This window comes from Pleurodeles waltl, chromosome 12, assembly GCF_031143425.1.
Source record: "Pleurodeles waltl isolate 20211129_DDA chromosome 12, aPleWal1.hap1.20221129, whole genome shotgun sequence".
NCBI lineage: Eukaryota > Metazoa > Chordata > Amphibia > Caudata > Salamandridae > Pleurodeles > Pleurodeles waltl.
In genome coordinates, this window is record NC_090451.1 from 105,452,181 (window position 1) to 105,478,832 (window position 26,652).

Here is a 26,652-nt window from a genome sequence, read left to right on the forward strand (position 1 = left end):
AGAACTTAACTGCAATGTTTAAATAGGTCTACACATATTTAAACAGTGTCAATTTAATAGAAGAATTGTGGACAATTCAGAGGGGAGGCACCAATGTTTTTTTTTCCCATTTGGTGGATGCAGCATTAAAGAGTTTGAAGACCACTGGTCTAAGTGGACACTAATATACCTGGATGCTCCTTAATCCTCGCAACAGATGCCAGCAAACCTGGTTGGAGAGCTACTGTGTTGGACTGATCCTGTCGATTCAAGTGGTCTTTCCTAGAGAGTCGGAGGTCATGGAAATAGATGGAGTTGATGGTAATCTACAGGGCTTTGAAGTTTTCCCATCATCATCTGTCTCAAAAAAATGTGCTAGTAAAGACAGAGAATAAGGTAGCTGTCTTTTACATTAACCAACAGTGAAGCATGCATTCAAAATCCTTCAATGCAATAGCAGAACAATTGGGTTATTGGGCAGAAATCAACCTGTTGCACACGTCGGCAGTACACATCAAGGGCACTGACAATGTGATGGCAGACAGCTGGAGGTTTCCAAATTTGCTGGAGTTGACGTTATCCAGGTCGTTGTTTTGAGAGATATGCCGAGAGTTTGTGAAACCCTTTCTGGATCTCTTTTCAAACAAGGACAATGCTCATCTTTGTCGATTCTGATCCAGGCTTCCGGAACAAGGAGCCTAGGTAGTGGACGTATTGGTGATAAAGTGGCTGAGAAGTCTCCTTTATACAGTACATTCCCCCACTTTTTATTGATCCAGATGGTTCTCTTCAAGTCTCAGCAGGGGGGAGGGAACTTTATTCTTGTGGGCCCTTATTGCCCAGAGATGTCATGGTTTCCTCTTCTGAACCCCTGGCTCTTCTACCTCCTTGAGTACTGCTCAAGTGTGTCTCTGTCAGAACGTCGTCCCTGACCTTCTTGCTCCAACTCACTCTATCGCTTTGGAGGTTGAGAAGTCTGGACTGCTAGCAAAGGGTCTTTCCTCTTCCTTAGTGGAGTTAATTCAGCACTCCAGCAGGCCTTCTACTTCGAAGTCTTACTCAAAGAACTGGAAGTCTTTTGAGACATGATGTTCTGCTCATGATCTTTTGGCACCTACCTGTAGTTTGTCTGCTATTTTGCATTTTCTTCTGAATGGGTTTCACTTGAATCTCTTTCCACTCTGAAAGCTCATTGCTTTGCGATAAAGGTTTTTAGGGACTTTTCTGTACCTTCGTCGATGATACAATCTTTGGTGTCTAGACTGTTCTGATCTTTTGTCAATTGTAAGACCAGTTGAAAAATCCCTTTTCTCCAACTCAGAATATTCCTACTCTTTTATAGGCTTTGCAAGTTTATCTCTTTGAGGATCTGGATACTGTAGACATAAAGATTGTTTCCTATAAAGTTATTTTCCTATTTCCTATCACCTTGCTGAGAACAATTGGGGAGCTGGGAGCCTTAAAATGCTGTCCTCACTTCATTTGATACTTTGGAAGATGGGGTAACTTTAAGGCCTAGCCTTACCTTTGCTGCAAAGGTTAAGTCTATTTTTGATAGATCTTAGGAAATAATTCTTCCTTCTTTCATTCCCTCTCCTTCCTCTCCGGAGGAACATTTGCTGAATACACTTGATGTTTAAAGAGCTCTTTTCATTCATGTCACCAGGCCTCTGCAGTTCAGGAAAACCGACTCCTTGTTTGTGACTTTTGGACAGCCTGGAAAAGACAAGAAGGTGACTTTTATGACTCTGAGTAGGTGGATTAAGTTGTCAATTTTTCTGGCTTTGCAAGGCTTTTTAGAATATCTTCCAGTTCAGGGATGGTCTACGAGAGGAATGGCCACCTCCTGGGTTGAATTCCAGTGAGTAACAATCTAGGAAATTCCTAGGGTGGCTACTTGGTCCTCAGAGCATACATTTGTCAAGCATTATGGCTTAATAATTTTTCTGTTTTGCATTTGAGTACCAATGTTTTGAACTCTGCATTACCCTTAGTCCATCTTGTCTTTGTCACAAACATTACATCCTGCCCACCTTCCCATCAGTCCTTTGGCAAGGGCTTGGCACCCAGGTTGGGTGCATGGGGCTAGCATTTAAGGATCCTCCTGTTCTTTCTTCCTGTTGGAAGGTGACATCACCTTACTTTGTAATGACTGTCACAAGGACGCAATGGACTAAGGCGAATGAAGATTACCAATAAGTAACCAACGCATCACCACTCTTTCTGAATGTGCGTGGCTCATTCCGCAGGACTAATTCTTTGTATGATTCCTGGATTTTCAGAAGCCCTTTGATGGCAGCACCCCCACACTGAAAATTGTTTCAGCACCACTGTACAAGGGTCAGTTGTCATGCTCATCTGCGGCGTAAATTTGCATTGAAGTAGTCTAACTCCCCAGGCCTTGTCTTTTGCTCAATTTGCCTTTGTGAGTTTTCTCTCAATCACTGTCGACTTCCTTTGATCTTTCTTTCTTCTTTCACTTCACCTTCGCCTTCAGTGTATCTTTCGGCCCTCTTAAGAGACACACCCCCTTGTAGCCACTTCTATACTTCTGTCACCTAATTATTTTCCTATCCTTTCCCCTGTAACGTTGCTGATCCTAGCTATAGCATCACTATCCAGAATCTGTTCACCTGAGTTATGTTCCTCTTATCCCCACGCATCTAATAATCAGCTCTTGGTCTCCCTCCACCTCTCACGAGACATAGTCTGAGGCAGTGTCTCCATCTTGGAGAGACAATCCCTTGCACTTGTGTTGTTCTACTGGCGCTGCCGGCTTGAGCTTTGGTCAGCAGTGGCAAAAGAAGGACTAATGGAAAGTGAACGTATACTGGAGCAACAGAGTGTATGGATTTATGAGAGCTTGATTAAATGAGAAAAAAAGAGTTTAGTTGAGAGAAAAAATGCAACCTGGCCCGTACAGGGATCGAACCCACAACCATGGCATTATTAGCACCATGCTTTAACCAACTGAGCTAACCGGCCATGAATCCTAAAGATATCCTTTTTCCATGTAATGCAGAGAGATAGAAGAGTTGGTCTCACTATCGCAATTCCTTCATACTTTTCTCCTTCCGCCCCCTGTCTGGATTACAATAACAAGAGCTGTGGAGTGCTGCACGCCAGCCTCAGTGCCTCTTCTTTCACTCAATCTCACTGTGTGCTGTGATATCTTTGTAACATCGCTTGTTGCCGGAAAAAAAGGAAAGGAGGGATAGTATTTTTATTCTTTTACAACAAAACCCAAAATGCATCGGCTTGCTTGGTCATTAAGTTTACAAGGCCAGCTGCTTTTGAGATATTATAATTATAGTGCTTATTCGGCGTTGGAGGTAAGAGAGTTTTTTTTAGGTCTGGCCGTTCCTTCTGCTTCAAATTACTTGAGCTCATGTCAACAAAGTAACAACAAAACATAGCCAACGGTTCGTTGCTCAAGCCTTCCCTACTGTGCCTTCCCATGTCTCTCCTGCCGACCACAGTGCAGGAAATCTGAGTTTGCATTTGCGCGAAGAGACGTACAACACAAGAAGGCGCGCTTTTGTGCGCCGGGCACCACCCGGCCTGTGCATTCCTCACTGTCGTGAGATCAGTTTACTCAGCAGAGCATGACGCTGCAATTGGTTAGTAGGGCAGGCCTGACCAGAATAGTATATTTGCGGTCATGTATTTGATTGCATTTTTAAAACAGTAACAGAACTTAACTGCAATGTTTAAATAGGTCTAGACATATTTAAACAGTGTCAATTTAATAGAAGAATTGTGGACAATTCAGAGGGGAGGCACCAATGTTTTTTTTTCCCATTGGGTGGATGCGGCATTAAAGAGTTTGCAGACCACTGGTCTAAGTGGACACTAATATACCTGGATGCTCCTGAATCCTCGCAACAGATGCCAGCAAACCTGGCTGGAGAGCTACTGTGTTGGACTGATCCTGTCGATTCAAGTGGTCTTTCCTAGAGAGTCGGAGGTCATGGAAATAGATGGAGTTGATGGTAATCTACAGGGCTTTGAAGTTTTCCCATCATCATCTGTCTCAAAAAAATGTGCTAGTAAAGACAGAGAATAAGGTAGCTGTCTTTTACATTAACCAACAGTGAAGCATGCATTCAAAATTTCTCAATGCAATGGCAGAACAATTGGGTTATTGGGCAGAAATCAACCTGTTGCACACGTCGGCAGTACACATCAAGGGCACCGACAATGTGATGGCAGACAGCTGGAGGTTTCCAAATTTGCTGGAGTTGACGTTATCCAGGTCGTTGTTTTGAGAGATATGCCGAGAGTTTGTGAAACCCTTTCTGGATCTCTTTTCAAACAAGGACAATGCTCATCTTTGTCGATTCTGATCCAGGCTTCCGGAACAAGGAGCCTAGGTAGTGGACGTATTGGTGATGAAGTGGCTGAGAAGTCTCCTTTATACATTCCCCCACTTTTTATTGATCCAGATGGTTCTCTTCAAGTCTCAGCAGGGGGGAGGGAACTTTATTCTTGTGGGCCCTTATTGGCCAGAGATGTCATGGTTTCCTCTTCTGAACCCCTGGCTCTTCTACCTCCTTGAGTACTACTCAAGTGTGTCTCTGTCAGAACGTCGTCCCTGACCTTCTTGCTCCAACTCACTCTATCGCTTTGAAGGTTGAGAAGTCTGGACTGCTAGCAAAGGGTCTTTCCTCTTCCTTAGTGGAGTTAATTCAGCACTCCAGCAGGCCTTCTACTTCGAAGTCTTACTCAAAGAACTGGAAGTCTTTTGAGACGTGATGTTCTGCTCATGATCTTTTGGCACCTACCTGTAGATTGTCTGCTATTTGGCATTTTCTTCTGAATGGGTTTCACTTGAATCTCTTTCCACTCTGAAAGCTCATTGCTTTGCGATAAAGGTTTTTAGGGACTTTTCTGTACCTTCGTCGATGTTACAATCTTTGGTGTCTAGACTGTTCTGATCTTTTGTCAATTGTAAGACCAGTTGAAAAATCCCTTTTCTCCAACTCAGAATCTTCCTACTCTTTTATAGGCTTTGCAATTTTATCCCTTTGAGGATCTGGATACTGTAGACATAAAGATTGTTTCCTATAAAGTTATTTTCCTATTTCCTATCACCTTGCTGAGAACAATTGGGGAGCTGGGAGCATTAAAATGCTGTCCTCTCTTCATTTGATACTTTGGAAGATGGGGTAACTTTAAGGCCTAGCCTTACCTTTGCTGCAAAGGTTAAGTCTATTTTTGATAGATCTTAGGAAATAATTCTTCCTTCTTTCATTCCCTCTCCTTCCTCTCCGGAGGAACATTTGCTGAATACACTTGATGTTTAAAGACCTCTTTTCATTCATGTCACCAGGCCTCTGCAGTTCAGGAAAACCGACTCCTTGTTTGTGACTTTTGGACAGCCTGGAAAAGACAAGAAGGTGACTTTTATGACTCTGAGTAGGTGGATTAAGTTGTCAATTTTTCTGGCTTTGCAAGGCTTTTTAGAATATCTTCCAGTTCAGGGATGGTCTACGAGAGGAATGGCCACCACCTGGGTTGAATTCCAGTGAGTAACAATCTAGGAAATTCCTAGGGTGGCTACTTGGTCCTCAGAGCATACATTTGTCAAGCATTATGGCTTAATAATTTTTCTGTTTTGCATTTGAGTACCAATGTTTTGAACTCTGCATTACCCTTAGTCCATCTTGTCTTTGTCACAAACATTACATCCTGCCCACCTTCCCATCAGTCCTTTGGCAAGGGCTTGGCACCCAGGTTGGGTGCATGGGGCTAGCATTTAAGGATCCTCCTGTTCTTTCTTCCTGTTGGAAGGTGACATCACCTTACTTTGTAATGACTGTCACAAGGACGCAATGGACTAAGGCTAATGAAGATTACCAATAAGTAACCAACGCATCACCACTCTTTCTGAATGTGCGTGGCTCATTCCGCAGGACTAGTTCTTTGTATGATTCCTGGATTTTCAGAAGCCCTTTGATGGCAGCACCCCCACACTGAAAATTGTTTCAGCACCACTGTACAAGGGTCAGTTGTCATGCTCATCTGCGGCGTAAATTTGCATTGAAGTAGTCTAACTCCCCAGGCCTTGTCTTTTGCTCAATTTGCCTTTGTGAGTTTTCTCTCAATCACTGTCGACTTCCTTTGATCTTTCTTTCTTCTTTCAATTCACCTTCGCCTTCAGTGTATCTTTCGGCCCTCTTAAGAGACACACCCCCTTGTAGCCACTTCTATACTTCTGTCACCTAATTATTTTCCTATCCTTTCCCCTGTAACGTTGCTGATCCTAGCTATAGCATCACTATCCAGAATCTGTTCACCTGAGTTATGTTCCTCTTATCCCAACGCATCTAATAATCAGCTCTTGGTCTCCCTCCACCTCTCACGAGACATAGTCTGAGGCAGTGTCTCCATCTTGGAGAGACAATCCCTTGCACTTGTGTTGTTCTACTGGCGCTGCGGCTTGAGCTTTGGTCAGCAGTGGCAAAAGAAGGACTAATGGAAAGTGAACGTATACTGGAGCAACAGAGTGTATGGATTTATAAGAGGTTGATTAAATGAGAAAAAAAGAGTTTAGTTGAGAGAAAAAATGCAACCTGGCCTGTACGGGGATCGAACCCACGACCTTGGCGTTATTAGCACCACACTCTAACCAACTAAGCTAACCAGCCATGAGTACTAAAGATATCCTTTTTCCATGTAATGCAGATAGATAGAAGAGTTGGTCTCACTATCGCAATTCCTTCATACTTTTCTCCTTCCGCCCCCTGTCTGGATTACAATAACAAGAGCTGTGGAGTGCTGCACGCCAGCCTCAGTGCCTCTTCTTTCACTCAATCTCACTGTGTGCTGTGATATCTTTGTAACATCGCTTGTTGCCGGAAAAAAAGGAAAGGAGGGATAGTATTTTTATTCTTTTACAACAAAACCCAAAATGCATCGGCTTGCTTGGTCATTAAGTTTACAAGGCCAGCTGCTTTTGAGATATTATAATTATAGTGGTTATTCGGCGTTGGAGGTAAGAGAGTTTTTTTTAGGTCTGGCCGTTCCTTCTGCTTCAAATTACTTGAGCTCATGTCAACAAAGTAACAACAAAACATAGCCAACGGTTCGTTGCTCCACCCTTCCCTACTGCGCCTTCCCATGTCTCTCCTGCCGACCACAGTGCAGGAAATCTGAGTTTGCATTTGCGCTAAGAGACGTACAACACAAGAAGGCGCGCTTTCGTGCGCTGGGCACCACCCGGCCTGTGCATTCCTCAGTGTCGTGAGATCAGTTTACTCAGCAGAGCATGACGCTGCAATTGGTTAGTTGGGCAGGCCTGACCAGAATAGTATATTTGGGGTCATGTATTTGATTGCATTTTTAAAACAGTAACAGAACTTAACTGCAATGTTTAAATAGGTCTAGACATATTTAAACAGTGTCAATTTAATAGAAGAATTGTGGACAATTCAGAGGGGAGGCACCAATGTTTTTTTTTCCCATTGGGTGGATGCGACATTAAAGAGTTTGAAGACCACTGGTCTAAGTGGACACTAATACACCTGGATGCTCCTGAATTCCTCGCAACAGATGCCAGCAAACCTGGCTGGAGAGCTACTGTGTTGGACTGATCCTGTCGATTCAAGTGGTCTTTCCTAGAGAGTCAGAGGTCATGGAAATAGATGGAGTTGATGGTAATCTTCAGGGCTTTGAAGGTTTCCCATCATCATCTGTCTCAAAAAAATGTGCTAGTAAAGACAGAGAATAAGGTAGCTGTCTTTTACATTAACCAACAGTGAAGCATGCATTCAAAATCCCTCAATGCAATAGCAGAACAATTGGGTTATTGGGCAGAGATCAACCTGTTGCACACGTCGGCAGTACACATCAAGGGCACCGACAATGTGATGGCAGACAGCTGGAGGTTTCCAAATTTGCTGGAGTTGACGTTATCCAGGTCGTTGTTTTGAGAGATATGCCGAGAGTTTGTGAAACCCTTTCTGGATCTCTTTTCAAACAAGGACAATGCTCATCTTTGTCGATTCTGATCCAGGCTTCCGGAACAAGGAGCCTAGGTAGTGAACGTATTGGTGATAAAGTGGCTGAGAAGTCTCCTTTATACATTCCCCCACTTTTTATTGATCCAGATGGTTCTCTTCAAGTCTCAGCAGGGGCGAGGGAACTTTATTCTTGTGGGCCCTTATTGGCCAGAGTTGTCATGGTTTCCTCTTCTGAACCCCTGGCTCTTCTACCTCCTTGGGTACTGCTCAAGAGTGTCTCTCTCAGAACGTCATCCCTGACCTTCTTGCTCCAACTCACTCTATCGCTTTGGAGGTTGAGAAGTCTGGACTGCTAGCAAAGGGTCTTTCCTCTTCCTTAGTGGAGTTAATTCAGCACTCCAGCAGGCCTTCTACTTCGAAGTCTTACTCAAAGAACTGGAAGTCTTTTGAGACGTGATGTTCTGCTCATGATCTTTTGGCACCTACCTGTAGTTTGTCTGCTATTTTGCATTTTCTTCTGAATGGGTTTCACTTGAATCTCTTTCCACACTGAAAGCTCATTGCTTTGCGATAAAGGTTTTTAGGGACTTTTCTGTACCTTCGAAGATGTTACAATCTTTGGTGTCTAGACTGTTCTGATCTTTTGTCAATTGTAAGACCAGTTGAAAAATCCCTTTTCTACAACTCAGAATCTTCCTACTCTTTTATAGGCTTTGCAATTTTATCTCTTTGAGGATCTGGATACTGTAGACATAAAGATTGTTTCCTATAAAGTTATTTTCCTATTTCCTATCACCTTGCTGAGAACAATTGGGGAGCTGGGAGCCTTAAAATGCTGTCCTCTCTTCATTTGATACTTTGGAAGATGGGGTAACTTTAAGGCCTAGCCTTACCTTTGCTGCAAAGGTTAAGTCTATTTTTGATAGATCTTAGGAAATAATTCTTCCTTCTTTCATTCCTTCTCCTTCCTCTCCGGAGGAATATTTTCTGAATACACTTGATGTTTAAAGAGCTCTTTTCATTTATGTCACCAGGCCTCTGCAGTTCAGGAAAACCGACTCCTTGTTTGTGACTTTTGGACAGCCTGGAAAAGACAAGAAGGTGACTTTTATGACTCTGAGTAGGTAGATTAAGTTGTCAATTTTTCTGGCTTTGCAAGGCTTTTTAGAATATCTTCCAGTTCAGGGATGGTCTACGAGAGGAATGGCCACCTCCTGGGTTGAATTCCAGTGAGTAACAATCTAGGAAATTCCTAGGGTGGCTACTTGGTCCTCAGAGCATACATTTGTCAAGCATTATGGCTTAATAATTTTTCTGTTTTGCATTTGAGTACCAATGTTTTGAACTCTGCCTTACCCTTAGTCCATCTTGTCTTTGTCACAAACATTACATCCTGCCCACCTTCCCATCAGTCCTTTGGCAAGGGCTTGGCACCCAGGTTGGGTGCATGGGGCTAGCATTTAAGGATCCTCCTGTTCTTTCTTCCTGTTGGAAGGTGACATCACCTTACTTTGTAATGACTGTCACAAGGACGCAATGGACTAAGGCTAATGAAGATTACCAATAAGTAACCAACGCATCACCACTCTTTCTGAATGTGCGTGGCTCATTCCGCAGGACTAGTTCTTTGTATGATTCCTGGATTTTCAGAAGCCCTTTGATGGCAGCACCCCCACACTGAAAATTGTTTCAGCACCACTGTACAAGGGTCAGTTGTCATGCTCATCTGCGGCGTAAATTTGCATTGAAGTAGTCTAACTCCCCAGGCCTTGTCTTTTGCTCAATTTGCCTTTGTGAGTTTTCTCTCAATCACTGTCGACTTCCTTTGATCTTTCTTTCTTCTTTCACTTCACCTTCGCCTTCAGTGTATCTTTCGGCCCTCTTAAGAGACACACCCCCTTGTAGCCACTTCTATACTTCTGTCACCTAATTATTTTCCTATCCTTTCCCCTGTAACGTTGCTGATCCTAGCTATAGCATCACTATCCAGAATCTGTTCACCTGAGTTATGTTCCTCTTATCCCCACGCATCTAATAATCAGCTCTTGGTCTCCCTCCACCTCTCACAAGACATAGTCTGAGGCAGTGTCTCCATCTTGGAGAGACAATCCCTTGCACTTGTGTTGTTCTACTGGCGCTGCCGGCTTAAGCTTTGGTCAGCAGTGGCAAAAGAAGGACTAATGGAAAGTGAACGTATACTGGAGCAACAGGGTGTATGGATTTATGAGAGCTTGATTAAATGAGAAAAAAAGAGTTTAGTTGAGAGAAAAAATGCAACCTGGCCCGTAGGGGGATTGAACCCACGACCTTGGCGTTATTAGCACCACGCTCTAACCAACTGAGCTAACCAGCCATGAGTACTAAAGATATCCTTTTTCCATGTAATGCATATAGATAGAAGAGTTGGTCTCACTATCGCAATTCCTTCATACTTTTCTCCTTCCGCCCCCTGTCTGGATTACAATAACAAGAGCTGTGGAGTGCTGCACGCCAGCCTCAGTGCCTCTTCTTTCACTCAATCTCACTGTGTGCTGTGATATCTTTGTAACATCGCTTGTTGCCGGAAAAATAGGAAAGGAGGGATAGTATTTTTATTCTTTTACAACAAAACCCAAAATGCATCGGCTTGCTTGGTCATTAAGTTTACAAGGCCAGCTGCTTTTGAGATATTATAATTATAGTGGTTATTCGGCGTTGGAGGTAAGAGAGTTTTTATTAGGTCTGGCCGTTCCTTCTGCTTCAAATTACTTGAGCTCATGTCAACAAAGTAACAACAAAACATAGCCAACGGTTCGTTGCTCAAGCCTTCCCTACTGCGCCTTCCCATGTCTCTCCTGCCGACCACAGTGCAGGAAATCTGAGTTTGCATTTGCGCGAAGAGACGTACAACACAAGAAGGCGCGCTTTTGTGCGCCGGGCACCACCCGGCCTGTGCATTCCTCACTGTCGTGAGATCAGGTTACTCAGCAGAGCATGACGCTGCAATTGGTTAGTAGGGCAGGCCTGACCAGAATAGTATATTTGGGGTCATGTATTTGATTGCATTTTTAAAACAGTAACAGAACTTAACTGCAATGTTTAAATAGGTCTAGACATATTTAAACAGTGTCAATTTAATAGAAGAATTGTGGACAATTCAGAGGGGAGGCACCAATGTTTTTTTTTCCCATTGGGTGAATGCGGCATTAAAGAGTTTGAAAACCACTGGTCTAAGTGGACACTAATACACCTGGATGCTCCTGAATTCCTCGCAACAGATGCCAGCAAACCTGGCTGGAGAGCTACTGTGTTGGACTGATCCTGTCGATTCAAGTGGTCTTTCCTAGTGAGTCGGAGGTCATGGAAATAGATGGAGTTGATGGTAATCTTCAGGGCTTTGAAGTTTTCCCATCATCATCTGTCTCAAAAAAATGTGCTAGTAAAGACAGAGAATAAGGTAGCTGTCTTTTACATTAACCAACAGTGAAGCATGCATTCAAAATCCCTCAATGCAATAGCAGAACAATTGGGTTATTGGGCAGAGATCAACCTGTTGCACACGTCGGCAGTACACATCAAGGGCACCGACAATGTGATGGCAGACAGCTGGAGGTTTCCAAATTTGCTGGAGTTGACGTTATCCAGGTCGTTGTTTTGAGAGATATGCCGAGAGTTTGTGAAACCCTTTCTGGATCTCTTTTCAAACAAGGACAATGCTCATCTTTGTCGATTCTGATCCAGGCTTCCGGAACAAGGAGCCTAGGTAGTGGACGAATTGGTGATAAAGTGGCTGAGAAGTCTCCTTTATACATTCCCCCACTTTTTATTGATCCAGATGGTTCTCTTCAAGTCTCAGCAGGGGCGAGGGAACTTTATTCTTGTGGGCCCTTATTGGCCAGAGATGTCATGGTTTCCTCTTCTGAACCCCTGGCTCTTCTACCTCCTTGGGTACTGCTCAAGTGTGTCTCTCTCAGAACGTCATCCCTGACCTTCTTACTCCAACTCACTCTATCGCTTTGGAGGTTGAGAAGTCTGGACTGCTAGCAAAGGGTCTTTCCTCTTCCTTAGTGGAGTTAATTCAGCACTCCAGCAGGCCTTCTACTTCGAAGTCTTACTCAAAGAACTGGAAGTCTTTTGAGACGTGATGTTCTGCTCATGATCTTTTGGCACCTACCTGTAGTTTGTCTGCTATTTTGCATTTTCTTCTGAATGGGTTTCACTTGAATCTCTTTCCACACTGAAAGCTCATTGCTTTGCGATAAAGGTTTTTAGGGACTTTTCTGTACCTCCGAAGATGTTACAATCTTTGGTGTCTAGACTGTTCTGATCTTTTGTCAATTGTAAGACCAGTTGAAAAATCCCTTTTCTCCAACTCAGAATCTTCCTACTCTTTTATAGGCTTTGCAATTTTATCTCTTTGAGGATCTGGATACTGTAGACATAAAGATTGTTTCCTATAAAGTTATTTTCCTATTTCCTATCACCTTGCTGAGAACAATTGGGGAGCTGGGAGCCTTAAAATGCTGTCCTCTCTTCATTTGATACTTTGGAAGATGGGGTAACTTTAAGGCCCAGCCTTACCTTTGCTGCAAAGGTTAAGTCTATTTTTGATAGATATTAGGAAATAATTCTTCCTTCTTTCATTCCCTCTCCTTCCTCTCCGGAGTAATATTTTCTGAATACACTTGATGTTTAAAGAGCTCTTTTCATTTATGTCACCAGGCCTCTGCAGTTCAGGAAAACCGACTCCTTGTTTGTGACTTTTGGACAGCCTGGAAAAGACAAGAAGGTGACTTTTATGACTCTGAGTAGGTGGATTAAGTTGTCAATTTTTCTGGCTTTGCAAGGCTTTTTAGAATATCTTCCAGTTCAGGGATGGTCTACGAGAGGAATGGCCACCTCCTGGGTTGAATTCCAGTGAGTAACAATCTAGGAAATTCCTAGGGTGGCTACTTGGTCCTCAGAGCATACATTTGTCAAGCATTATGGCTTAATAATTTTTCTGTTTTGCATTTGAGTACCAATGTTTTGAACTCTGCATTACCCTTAGTCCATCTTGTCTTTGTCACAAACATTACATCCTGCCCACCTTCCCATCAGTCCTTTGGCAAGGGCTTGGCACCCAGGTTGGGTGCATGGGGCTAGCATTTAAGGATCCTCCTGTTCTTTCTTCCTGTTGGAAGGTGACATCACCTTACTTTGTAATGACTGTCACAAGGACGCAATGGACTAAGGCTAATGAAGATTACCAATAAGTAACCAACGCATCACCACTCTTTCTGAATGTGCGTGGCTCATTCCGCAGGACTAGTTCTTTGTATGATTCCTGGATTTTCAGAAGCCCTTTGATGGCAGCACCCCCACACTGAAAATTGTTTCAGCACCACTGTACAAGGGTCAGTTGTCATGCTCATCTGCAGCGTAAATTTGCATTGAAGTAGTCTAACTCCCCAGGCCTTGTCTTTTGCTCAATTTGCCTTTGTGAGTTTTCTCTCAATCACTGTCGACTTCCTTTGATCTTTCTTTCTTCTTTCACTTCACCTTCGCCTTCAGTGTATCTTTCGGCCCTCTTAAGAGACACACCCCTTTGTAGCCACTTCTATACTTCTGTCACCTAATTATTTTCCTATCCTTTCCCCTGTAACGTTGCTGATCCTAGCTATAGCATCACTATCCAGAATCTGTTCACCTGAGTTATGTTCCTCTTATCCCCACGCATCTAATAATCAGCTCTTGGTCTCCCTCCACCTCTCACGAGACATAGTCTGAGGCAGTGTCTCCATCTTGGAGAGACAATCCCTTGCACTTGTGTTTTTCTACTGGCGCTGCCGGCTTGAGCTTTGGTCAGCAGTGGCAAAAGAAGGACTAATGGAAAGTGAACGTATACTGGAGCAACAGAGTGTATGGATTTATAAGAGCTTGATTAAATGAGAAAAAAAGAGTTTAGTTGAGAGAAAAAATGCAACCTGGCCCGTACGGGGATCGAACCCGCGACCTTGGCGTTATTAGCACCACGCTCTAACCAACTGCGCTAACCGGCCATGAGTTCTACAGATATCCTTTTTCCATGAAATGCAGATAGAGAGACGAGTTGGTCTTACTATCGCAATTCCTTCATACTTTTCTACTTCCGCCCCCTGTCTGGATTACAATAACAAGAGCTGTGGAGTGCTGCACGCCAGCCTCAGTGCCTCTTCTTTCACTCAATCTCACTGTGTGCTGTGATATCTTTGTAACATCGCTTGTTGCCGGAAAAAAAGGAAAGGATGGATAGTATTTTTATTCTTTTACAACAAAACCCAAAATGCATCGGCTTGCTTGCTCATTAAGTTTACAAGGCCAGCTGCTTTTTAGATATTATAATTATAGTGGTTATTCGGCGTTGGAGGTAAGAGAGTTTTTTTTAGGTCTGTCCGTTCCTTCTGCTTCAAATTACTTGAGCTCATGTCAACAAAGTAACAACAAAACATAGCCAACGGTTCGTTGCTCAAGCCTTCCCTACTGCGCCTTCCCATGTCTCTCCTGCCGACCACAGTGCAGGAAATCTGAGTTTGCATTTGCGCGAAGAGACGTACAACACAAGAAGGCGCGCTTTTGTGCGCCGGGCACCACCCGGCCTGTGCAATCCTCACTGTCGTGAGATCAGTTTACTCAGCAAAGCATGACGCTGCAATTGGTTAGTAGGGCAGGCCTGACCAGAATAGTATATTTGGGGTCATGTATTTGATTGCATTTTTAAAACAGTAACAGAACTTAACTGCAATGTTTAAATAGGTCTAGACATATTTAAACAGTGTCAATTTAATAGAAGAATTGTGGACAATTCAGAGGGGAGGCACCAATGTTTTTTTTCCCCATTGGGTGGATGCGGCATTAAAGAGTTTGAAGACCACTGGTCTAAGTGGACACTAATATACCTGGATGCTCCTGAATCCTCGCAACAGATGCCAGCAAACCTGGCTGGAGAGCTACTGTGTTGGACTGATCCTGTCGATTCAAGTGGTCTTTCCTAGAGAGTCGGAGGTCATGGAAATAGATGGAGTTGATGGTAATCTTCAGGGCTTTGAAGTTTTCCCATCATCATCTGTCTCAAAAAAATGTGCTAGTAAAGACAGAGAATAAGGTAGCTGTCTTTTACATTAACCAACAGTGAAGCATGCATTCAAAATCCCTCAATGCAATAGCAGAACAATTGGGTTATTGGGCAGAGATCAACCTGTTGCACACGTCGGCAGTACACATCAAGGGCACCGACAATGTGATGGCAGACAGCTGGAGGTTTCCAAATTTGCTGGAGTTGACGTTATCCAGGTCGTTGTTTTGAGAGATATGCCGAGAGTTTGTGAAACCCTTTCTGGATCTCTTTTCAAACAAGGACAATGCTCATCTTTGTCGATTCTGATCCAGGCTTCCGGAACAAGGAGCCTAGGTAGTGGACGTATTGGTGATAAAGTGGCTGAGAAGTCTCCTTTATACATTCCCCCACTTTTTATTGATCCAGATGGTTCTCTTCAAGTCTCAGGAGGGGGGAGGGAACTTTATTCTTGTGGGCCCTTATTGGCCAGAGATGTCATGGTTTCCTCTTCTGAACCCCTGGCTCTTCTACCTCCTTGAGTACTGCTCAAGTGTGTCTCTGTCAGAACGTCGTCCCTGACCTTCTTGCTCCAACTCACTCTATCGCTTTGGAGGTTGAGAAGACTGGACTGCTAGCAAAGGGTCTTTCCTCTTCCTTAGTGGAGTTAATTCAGCACTCCAGCAGGCCTTCTACTTCGAAGTCTTACTCAAAGAACTGGAAGTCTTTTGAGACGTGAAGTTCTGCTCATGATCTTTTGGCACCTACCTGTAGTTTGTCTGCTATTTTGCATTTTCTTCTGAATGGGTTTCACTTGAATCTCTTTCCACTCTGAAAGCTCATTGCTTTGCGATAAAGGTTTTTAGGGACTTTTCTGTACCTTCGTCGATGTTACAGTCTTTGGTGTCTAGACTGTTCTGATCTTTTGTCAATTGTAAGACCAGTTGAAAAATCCCTTTTCTCCAACTCAGAATCTTCCTACTCTTTTATAGGCTTTGCAATTTTATCTCTTTGAGGATCTGGATACTGTAGACATAAAGATTGTTTCCTATAAAGTTATTTTCCTATTTCCTATCACCTTGCTGAGAACAATTGGGGAGCTGGGAGCCTTAAAATGCTGTCCTCTCTTCATTTGATACCTTGGAAGATGGGGTAACTTTAAGGCCTAGCCTTACCTTTGCTGCAAAGGTTAAGTCTATTTTTGATAGATCTTAGGAAATAATTCTTCCTTCTTTCATTCCCTCTCCTTCCTCTCCGGAGGAACATTTGCTGAATACACTTGATGTTTAAAGAGCTCTTTTCATTCATGTCACCAGGCCTCTGCAGTTCAGGAAAACCGACTCCTTGTTTGTGACTTTTGGACAGCCTGGAAAAGACAAGAAGGTGACTTTTATGACTCTGAGTAGGTGGATTAAGTTGTCAATTTTTCTGGCTTTGCAAGGCTTTTTAGAATATCTTCCAGTTCAGGGATGGTCTACGAGAGGAATGGCCACCTCCTGGGTTGAATTCCAGTGAGTAACAATCTAGGAAATTCCTAGGGTGGCTACTTGGTCCTCAGAGCATACATTTGTCAAGCATTATGGCTTAATAATTTTTCTGTTTTGCATTTGAGTACCAATGTTTTGAACTCTGCATTACCCATAGTCCATCTTGTCTTTGTCACAAACATTACATCCTGCCCACCTTCCCATCAGTCCTTTGGCAAGGGCTTGGCACCCAGGTTGGGTGCATGGGGCTAGCATTTAAGGATCTTCCTGTTCTTTCTTCCTGTTGGAAGGTGACATCACCTTACTTTGTAATGACTGTCACAAGGACGCAATGGACTAAGGCTAATGAAGATTACCAATAAGTAACCAACGCATCACCACTCTTTCTGAATGTGCGTGGCTCATTCCGCAGGACTTGTTCTTTGTATAATTCCTGGATTTTCAGAAGCCCTTTGATGGCAGCACCCCCACACTGAAAATTGTTTCAGCACCACTGTACAAGGGTCAGTTGTCATGCTCATCTGCTGCGTAAATTTGCATTGAAGTAGTCTAACTCCCCAGGCCTTGTCTTTTGCTCAATTTGCCTTTGTGAGTTTTCTCTCAATCACTGTCGACTTCCTTTGATCTTTCTTTCTTCTTTCACTTCACCTTCGCCTTCAGTGTATCTTTCGGCCCTCTTAAGAGACACACCCCCTTGTAGACACTTCTATACTTCTGTCACCTAATTATTTTCCTATCCTTTGCCCTATAACGTTGCTGATCCTAGCTATAGCATCACTATCCAGAATCTGTTCACCTGAGTTATGTTCCTCTTATCCCCACGCATCTAATAATCAGCTCTTGGTCTCCCTCCACCTCTCACGAGACATAGTCTGAGGCAGTGTCTCCATCTTGGAGAGACAATCCCTTGCACTTGTGTTGTTCTACTGGTGCTGCCGGCTTGAGCTTTGGTCAGCAGTGGCAAAATAAGGACTAATGGAAAGTGAACGTATACTGGAGCAACAGAGTGTATGGGTTTATAAGAGCTTGATTAAATGAGAAAAAAAGAGTTTAGTTGAGAGAAAAAATGCAACCTGGCCCGTACGGGGATCGAACCCACGACCTTGGCGTTATTAGCTCCACGCTCTAACCAACTGAGCTAACCAGCCATGAGTACTAAAGCTATCCTTTTTCCTTGTAATGCAGATAGATAGAAGAGTTGGTCTCACTATCGCAATTCCTTCATACTTTTCTCCTTCCGCCCCCTGTCTGAATTACAATAACAAGAGCTGTGGAGTGCTGCACGCCAGCCTCAGTGCCTCTTCTTTCACTCAATCTCACTGTGTGCTGTGATATCTTTGTAACATCGCTTGTTGCCGGAAAAAAAGGAAAGGATGGATAGTATTTTTATTCGTTTACAACAAAACCCAAAATGCATCGGCTTGCTTGGTCATTAAGTTTACAAGGCCAGCTGCTTTTGAGATATTATAATTATAGTGGTTATTCGGCGTTGGAGGTAAGAGAGTTTTTTTTAGGTCTGGCCGTTCCTTCTGCTTCAAATTACTTGAGCTCATGTCAACAAAGTAACAACAAAACATAGCCAACGGTTCGTTGCTCAAGCCTTCCCTACTGCGCCTTCCCATGTCTCTCCTGCCGACCACAGTGCAGGAAATCTGAGTTTGCATTTGCGCGAAGAGACGTACAACACAAGAAGGCGCGCTTTTGTGCGCCGGGCACCACCCGGCCTGTGCAATCCTCACTGTCGTGAGATCAGTTTACTCAGCAAAGCATGACGCTGCAATTGGTTAGTTGGGCAGGCCTGACCAGAATAGTATATTTGGGGTCATGTATTTGATTGCATTTTTAAAACAGTAACAGAACTTAACTGCAATGTTTAAATAGGTCTAGACATATTTAAACAGTGTCAATTTAATAGAAGAATTGTGGACAATTCAGAGGGGAGGCACCAATGTTTTTTTTTCCCATTGGGTGGATGCGGCATTAAAGAGTTTGAAGACCACTGGTCTAAGTGGACACTAATATACCTGGATGCTCCTGAATCCTCGCAACAGATGCCAGCAAACCTGGCTGGAGAGCTACTGTGTTGGACTGATCCTGTCGATTCAAGTGGTCTTTCCTAGAGAGTCGGAGGTCATGGAAATAGATGGAGTTGATGGTAATCTACAGGGCTTTGAAGTTTTCCCATCATCATCTGTCTCAAAAAAATGTGCTAGTAAAGACAGAGAATAAGGTAGCTGTCTTTTACATTAACCAACAGTGAAGCATGCATTCAAAATCCCTCAATGCAATAGCAGAACAATTGGGTTATTGGGCAGAGATCAACCTGTTGCACACGTCGGCAGTACACATCAAGGGCACCGACAATGTGATGGCAGACAGCTGGAGGTTTCCAAATTTGCTGGAGTTGACGTTATCCAGGTCGTTGTTTTGAGAGATATGCCGAGAGTTTGTGAAACCCTTTCTGGATCTCTTTTCAAACAAGGACAATGCTCATCTTTGTCGATTCTGATCCAGGCTTCCGGAACAAGGAGCCTAGGTAGTGGACGTATTGGTGATAAAGTGGCTGAGAAGTCTCCTTTATACATTCCCCCACTTTTTATTGATCCAGATGGTTCTCTTCAAGTCTCAGGAGGGGGGAGGGAACTTTATTCTTGTGGGCCCTTATTGGCCAGAGATGTCATGGTTTCCTCTTCTGAACCCCTGGCTCTTCTACCTCCTTGAGTACTGCTCAAGTGTGTCTCTGTCAGAACGTCGTCCCTGACCTTCTTGCTCCAACTCACTCTATCGCTTTGGAGGTTGAGAAGACTGGACTGCTAGCAAAAGGTCTTTCCTCTTCCTTAGTGGAGTTAATTCAGCACTCCAGCAGGCCTTCTACTTCGAAGTCTTACTCAAAGAACTGGAAGTCTTTTGAGACGTGAAGTTCTGCTCATGATCTTTTGGCACCTACCTGTAGTTTGTCTGCTATTTTGCATTTTCTTCTGAATGGGTTTCACTTGAATCTCTTTCCACTCTGAAAGCTCATTGCTTTGCGATAAAGGTTTTTAGGGACTTTTCTGTACCTTCGTCGATGTTACAGTCTTTGGTGTCTAGACTGTTCTGATCTTTTGTCAATTGTAAGACCAGTTGAAAAATCCCTTTTCTCCAACTCAGAATCTTCCTACTCTTTTATAGGCTTTGCAATTTTATCTCTTTGAGGATCTGGATACTGTAGACATAAAGATTGTTTCCTATAAAGTTATTTTCCTATTTCCTATCACCTTGCTGAGAACAATTGGGGAGCTGGGAGCCTTAAAATGCTGTCCTCTCTTCATTTGATACCTTGGAAGATGGGGTAACTTTAAGGCCTAGCCTTACCTTTGCTGCAAAGGTTAAGTCTATTTTTGATAGATCTTAGGAAATAATTCTTCCTTCTTTCATTCCCTCTCCTTCCTCTCCGGAGGAACATTTGCTGAATACACTTGATGTTTAAAGAGCTCTTTTCATTCATGTCACCAGGCCTCTGCAGTTCAGGAAAACTGACTCCTTGTTTGTGACTTTTGGACAGCCTGGAAAAGACAAGAAGGTGACTTTTATGACTCTGAGTAGGTGGATTAAGTTGTCAATTTTTCTGGCTCTGCAAGGCTTTTTAGAATATCTTCCAGTTCAGGGATGGTCTACGAGAGGAATGGCCACCTCCTGGGTTGAATTCCAGTGAGTAACAATCTAGGAAATTCCTAGGGTGGCTACTTGGTCCTCAGAGCATACATTTGTCAAGCATTATGGCTTAATAATTTTTCTGTTTTGCATTTGAGTACCAATGTTTTGAACTCTGCATTACCCATAGTCCATCTTGTCTTTGTCACAAACATTACATCCTGCCCACCTTCCCATCAGTCCTTTGGCAAGGGCTTGGCACCCAGGTTGGGTGCATGGGGCTAGCATTTAAGGATCTTCCTGTTCTTTCTTCCTGTTGGAAGGTGACATCACCTTACTTTGTAATGACTGTCACAAGGACGCAATGGACTAAGGCTAATGAAGATTACCAATAAGTAACCAACGCATCACCACTCTTTCTGAATGTACGTGGCTCATTCCGCAGGACTTGTTCTTTGTATAATTCCTGGATTTTCAGAAGCCCTTTGATGGCAGCACCCCCACACTGAAAATTGTTTCAGCACCACTGTACAAGGGTCAGTTTTCATGCTCATCTGCGGCGTAAATTTGCATTGAAGTAGTCTAACTCCCCAGGCCTTGTCTTTTGCTCAATTTGCCTTTGTGAGTTTTCTCTCAATCACTGTCGACTTCCTTTGATCTTTCTTTCTTCTTTCACTTCACCTTCGCCTTCAGTGTATCTTTCGGCCCTCTTAAGAGACACACCCCCTTGTAGACACTTCTATACTTCTGTCACCTAATTATTTTCCTATCCTTTGCCCTATAACGTTGCTGATCCTAGCTATAGCATCACTATCCAGAATCTGTTCACCTGAGTTATGTTCCTCTTATCCCCACGCATCTAATAATCAGCTCTTGGTCTCCCTCCACCTCTCACGAGACATAGTCTGAGGCAGTGTCTCCATCTTGGAGAGACAATCCCTTGCACTTGTGTTGTTCTACTGGTGCTGCCGGCTTGAGCTTTGGTCAGCAGTGGCAAAATAAGGACTAATGGAAAGTGAACGTATACTGGAGCAACAGAGTGTATGGGTTTATAAGAGCTTGATTAAATGAGAAAAAAAGAGTTTAGTTGAGAGAAAAAATGCAACCTGGCCCGTACGGGGATCGAACCCACGACCTTGGCGTTATTAGCTCCACGCTCTAACCAACTGAGCTAACCAGCCATGAGTACTAAAGCTATCCTTTTTCCTTGTAATGCAGATAGATAGAAGAGTTGGTCTCACTATCGCAATTCCTTCATACTTTTCTCCTTCCGCCCCCTGTCTGAATTACAATAACAAGAGCTGTGGAGTGCTGCACGCCAGCCTCAGTGCCTCTTCTTTCACTCAATCTCACTGTGTGCTGTGATATCTTTGTAACATCGCTTGTTGCCGGAAAAAAAGGAAAGGATGGATAGTATTTTTATTCGTTTACAACAAAACCCAAAATGCATCGGCTTGCTTGGTCATTAAGTTTACAAGGCCAGCTGCTTTTGAGATATTATAATTATAGTGGTTATTCGGCGTTGGAGGTAAGAGAGTTTTTTTTAGGTCTGGCCGTTCCTTCTGCTTCAAATTACTTGAGCTCATGTCAACAAAGTAACAACAAAACATAGCCAACGGTTCGTTGCTCAAGCCTTCCCTACTGCGCCTTCCCATGTCTCTCCTGCCGACCACAGTGCAGGAAATCTGAGTTTGCATTTGCGCGAAGAGACGTACAACACAAGAAGGCGCGCTTTTGTGCGCCGGGCACCACCCGGCCTGTGCAATCCTCACTGTCGTGAGATCAGTTTACTCAGCAAAGCATGACGCTGCAATTGGTTAGTAGGGCAGGCCTGACCAGAATAGTATATTTGGGGTCAAGTATTTGATTGCATTTTTAAAACAGTAACAGAACTTAACTGCAATGTTTAAATAGGTCTAGACATATTTAAACAGTGTCAATTTAATAGAAGAATTGTGGACAATTCAGAGGGGAGGCACCAATGTTTTTTTTTCCCATTGGGTGGATGCGGCATTAAAGAGTTTGAAGACCACTGGTCTAAGTGGACACTAATATACCTGGATGCTCCTGAATCCTCGCAACAGATGCCAGCAAACCTGGCTGGAGAGCTACTGTGTTGGACTGATCCTGTCGATTCAAGTGGTCTTTCCTAGAGAGTCGGAGGTCATGGAAATAGATGGAGTTGATGGTAATCTACAGGGCTTTGAAGTTTTCCCATCATCATCTGTCTCAAAAAAATGTGCTAGTAAAGACAGAGAATAAGGTAGCTGTCTTTTACATTAACCAACAGTGAAGCATGCATTCAAAATCCCTCAATGCAATAGCAGAACAATTGGGTTATTGGGCAGAGATCAACCTGTTGCACACGTCGGCAGTACACATCAAGGGCACCGACAATGTGATGGCAGACAGCTGGAGGTTTCCAAATTTGCTGGAGTTGACGTTATCCAGGTCGTTGTTTTGAGAGATATGCCGAGAGTTTGTGAAACCCTTTCTGGATCTCTTTTCAAACAAGGACAATGCTCATCTTTGTCGATTCTGATCCAGGCTTCCGGAACAAGGAGCCTAGGTAGTGGACGTATTGGTGATAAAGTGGCTGAGAAGTCTCCTTTATACATTCCCCCACTTTTTATTGATCCAGATGGTTCTCTTCAAGTCTCAGGAGGGGGGAGGGAACTTTATTCTTGTGGGCCCTTATTGGCCAGAGATGTCATGGTTTCCTCTTCTGAACCCCTGGCTCTTCTACCTCCTTGAGTACTGCTCAAGTGTGTCTCTGTCAGAACGTCGTCCCTGACCTTCTTGCTCCAACTCACTCTATCGCTTTGGAGGTTGAGAAGACTGGACTGCTAGCAAAGGGTCTTTCCTCTTCCTTAGTGGAGTTAATTCAGCACTCCAGCAGGCCTTCTACTTCGAAGTCTTACTCAAAGAACTGGAAGTCTTTTGAGACGTGAAGTTCTGCTCATGATCTTTTGGCACCTACCTGTAGTTTGTCTGCTATTTTGCATTTTCTTCTGAATGGGTTTCACTTGAATCTCTTTCCACTCTGAAAGCTCATTGCTTTGCGATAAAGGTTTTTAGGGACTTTTCTGTACCTTCGTCGATGTTACAGTCTTTGGTGTCTAGACTGTTCTGATCTTTTGTCAATTGTAAGACCAGTTGAAAAATCCCTTTTCTCCAACTCAGAATCTTCCTACTCTTTTATAGGCTTTGCAATTTTATCTCTTTGAGGATCTGGATACTGTAGACATAAAGATTGTTTCCTATAAAGTTATTTTCCTATTTCCTATCACCTTGCTGAGAACAATTGGGGAGCTGGGAGCCTTAAAATGCTGTCCTCTCTTCATTTGATACCTTGGAAGATGGGGTAACTTTAAGGCCTAGCCTTACCTTTGCTGCAAAGGTTAAGTCTATTTTTGATAGATCTTAGGAAATAATTCTTCCTTCTTTCATTCCCTCTCCTTCCTCTCCGGAGGAACATTTGCTGAATACACTTGATGTTTAAAGAGCTCTTTTCATTCATGTCACCAGGCCTCTGCAGTTCAGGAAAACCGACTCCTTGTTTGTGACTTTTGGACAGCCTGGAAAAGACAAGAAGGTGACTTTTATGACTCTGAGTAGGTGGATTAAGTTGTCAATTTTTCTGGCTTTGCAAGGCTTTTTAGAATATCTTCCAGTTCAGGGATGGTCTACGAGAGGAATGGCCACCTCCTGGGTTGAATTCCAGTGAGTAACAATCTAGGAAATTCCTAGGGTGGCTACTTGGTCCTCAGATCATACATTTGTCAAGCATTAGGGCTTAATAATTTTTCTGTTTTGCATTTGAGTACCAATGTTTTGAACTCTGCATTACCCTTAGTCCACCTTGTCTTTGTCACAAACATTACATCCTGCCCACCTTCCCATCAGTCCTTTGGCAAGGGCTTGGCACCCAGGTTGGGTGCATGGGGCTAGCATTTAAGGATCCTCCTGTTCTTTCTTCCTGTTGGAAGGTGACATCACCTTACTTTGTAATGACTGTCACAAGGACGCAATGGACTAAGGCTAATGAAGATTACCAATAAGTAACCAACGCATCACCATTCTTTCTGAATGTGCGTGGCTCATTCCGCAGGACTTGTTCTTTGTATGATTCCTGGATTTTCAGAAGCCCTTTGATGGCAGCACCCCCACACTGAAAATTGTTTCAGCACCACTGTACAAGGGTCAGTTGTCATGCTCATCTGCGGCGTAAATTTGCATTGAAGTAGTCTAACTCCCCAGGCCTTGTCTTTTGCTCAATTTGCCTTTGTGAGTTTTCTCTCAATCACTGTCGACTTCCTTTGATCTTTCTTTCTTCTTTCACTTCACCTTCGCCTTCAGTGTATCTTTCGGCCCTCTTGAGAGACACACCCCCTTGAAGCCACTTCTATACTTCTGTCACCTAATTATTTTCCTATCCTTTCCCCTGTAACTTTGCTGATCCTAGCTATAGCATCACTATCCAGAATCTGTTCACCTGAGTTATGTTCCTCTTATCCCCACGCATCTAATAATCAGCTCTTGGTCTCCTTCCACCTCTCACGAGACATAGTCTGAGGCAGTGTCTCCATCTTGGAGAGACAATCCCTTGCACTTGTGTTGTTCTACTGGCGCTGCCGGCTTGAGCTTTGGTCAGCAGTGGCAAAAGAAGGACTAATGGAAAGTGAACGTATACTGGAGCAACAGAGTGTATGGATTTATAAGAGCTTGATTAAATGAGAAAAAAAGAGTTTAGTTGAGAGAAAAAATGCAACCTGGCCCGTACGGGGATCGAACCCGCGACCTTGGCGTTAAAAGCACCACGCTTTAACCAACTGAGCTAACCGGCCATGACTACTACAGATATCCTTTTTCCATGAAATGCAGATAGATAGAAGAGTTGGTCTTACTATCGCAATTCCTTCATACTTTTCTCCTTCCGCCCCCTGTCTGGATTACAATAACAAGAGCTGTGGAGTGCTGCACACCAGCCTCAGTGCCTCTTCTTTCACTCAATCTCACTGTGTGCTGTGATATCTTTGTAACATTGCTTGTTGCCGGAAAAAAAGGAAAGGATGGATAGTATTTTTATTCTTTTACAACAAAACCCAAAATGCATCGGCTTGCTTGCTCATTAAGTTTACAAGGCCAGCTGCTTTTGAGATATTATAATTATAGTGGTTATTCGGCGTTGGAGGTAAGAGAGTTTTTTTTAGGTCTGGCCGTTCCTTCTGCTTCAAATTACTTGAGCTCATGTCAACAAAGTAACAACAAAACATAGCCAACGGTTCATTGCTCAAGCCTTCCCGACTGCGCCTTCCCATGTCTCTCCTGCCGACCACAGTGCAGGAAATCTGAGTTTGCATTTGCGCGAAGAGACGTACAACACAAGAAGGCGCGCTTTTGTGCACCTGGCACCACCCGGCCTGTGCATTCCTCACTGTCGTGAGATCAGTTTACTCAGCAGAGCATGACGCTGCAATTGGTTAGTAGGGCAGGCCTGACCAGAATAGTATATTTGGGGTCATGTATTTGATTGCATTTTTAAAACAGTAACAGAACTTAACTGCAATGTTTAAATAGGTCTAGACATATTTAAACAGTGTCAATTTAATAGAAGAATTGTGGACAATTCAGAGGGGAGGCACCAATGTTTTTTTTCCCATTGGGTGGATGGGGCATTAAAGAGTTTGAAGACCACTGGTCTAAGTGGACACTAATACACCTGGATGCTCCTGAATTCCTCGCAACAGATGCCAGCAAACTTGGCTGGAGAGCTACTGTGTTGGACTGATCCTGTCGATTCAAGTGGTCTTTCCTAGAGAGTCGGAGGTCATGGAAATAGATGGAGTTGATGGTAATCTTCAAGGCTTTGAAGTTTTCCCATCATCATCTGTCTCAAAAAAATGTGCTAGTAAAGACAGAGAATAAGGTAGCTGTCTTTTACATTAACCAACAGTGAAGCATGCATTCAAAATCCCTCAATGCAATAGCAGAACAATTGGGTTATTGGGCAGAGATCAACCTGTTGCACACGTCGGCAGTACACATCAAGGGCACCAACAATGTGATGGCAGACAGCTGGAGGATTCCAAATTTGCTGGAGTTGACGTTATCCAGGTCGTTGTTTTGAGAGATATGCCGAGAGTTTGTGAAACCCTTTCTGGATCTCTTTTCAAACAAGGACAATGCTCATCTTTGTTGATTCTGATCCAGGCTTCCGGAACAAGGAGCCTAGGTAGTGGACGTATTGGTGATAAAGTGGCTGAGAAGTCTCCTTTATACATTCCCCCACTTTTTATTGATCCAGATGGTTCTCTTCAAGTCTCAGCAAGGGGGAGGGAACTTTATTCTTGTGGGCCCTTATTGGCCAGAGATGTCATGGTTTCCTCTTCTGAACCCCTGGCTCTTCTACCTCCTTGGGTACTGCTCAAGTGTGTCTCTCTCAGAACGTCGTCCCTGACCTTCTTGCTCCAACTCACTCTATCGCTTTGGAGGTTGAGAAGTCTGGACTGCTAGCAAAGGGTCTTTCCTCTTCCTT

The 26,652-nt window shown here is 43.5% G+C and overlaps 6 non-coding genes across 6 annotated transcripts; all 6 read right to left on the reverse strand.

Moving 5' to 3' along the window:
• Positions 1-6,555: 6,555 nt before the first annotated feature.
• On the reverse strand, positions 6,556-6,629 carry TRNAI-AAU (transfer RNA isoleucine (anticodon AAU)). The gene has a single exon. It is a non-coding gene; the product is annotated as a tRNA-Ile (tRNA).
• Positions 6,630-10,222: 3,593 nt separating this feature from the next.
• TRNAI-AAU (transfer RNA isoleucine (anticodon AAU)) lies at positions 10,223-10,296 on the reverse strand. Its single transcript has one exon. It is a non-coding gene; the product is annotated as a tRNA-Ile (tRNA).
• Positions 10,297-13,889: 3,593 nt separating this feature from the next.
• Positions 13,890-13,963, reverse strand: TRNAI-AAU (transfer RNA isoleucine (anticodon AAU)). Its single transcript has one exon. It is a non-coding gene; the product is annotated as a tRNA-Ile (tRNA).
• A 3,592-nt stretch (positions 13,964-17,555) lies between these two features.
• TRNAI-AAU (transfer RNA isoleucine (anticodon AAU)) lies at positions 17,556-17,629 on the reverse strand. The gene has a single exon. It is a non-coding gene; the product is annotated as a tRNA-Ile (tRNA).
• A 3,592-nt stretch (positions 17,630-21,221) lies between these two features.
• TRNAI-AAU (transfer RNA isoleucine (anticodon AAU)) lies at positions 21,222-21,295 on the reverse strand. The gene has a single exon. It is a non-coding gene; the product is annotated as a tRNA-Ile (tRNA).
• A 3,592-nt stretch (positions 21,296-24,887) lies between these two features.
• On the reverse strand, positions 24,888-24,961 carry TRNAK-UUU (transfer RNA lysine (anticodon UUU)). Its single transcript has one exon. It is a non-coding gene; the product is annotated as a tRNA-Lys (tRNA).
• Between the last annotated feature and the right edge of the window lie 1,691 nt (positions 24,962-26,652).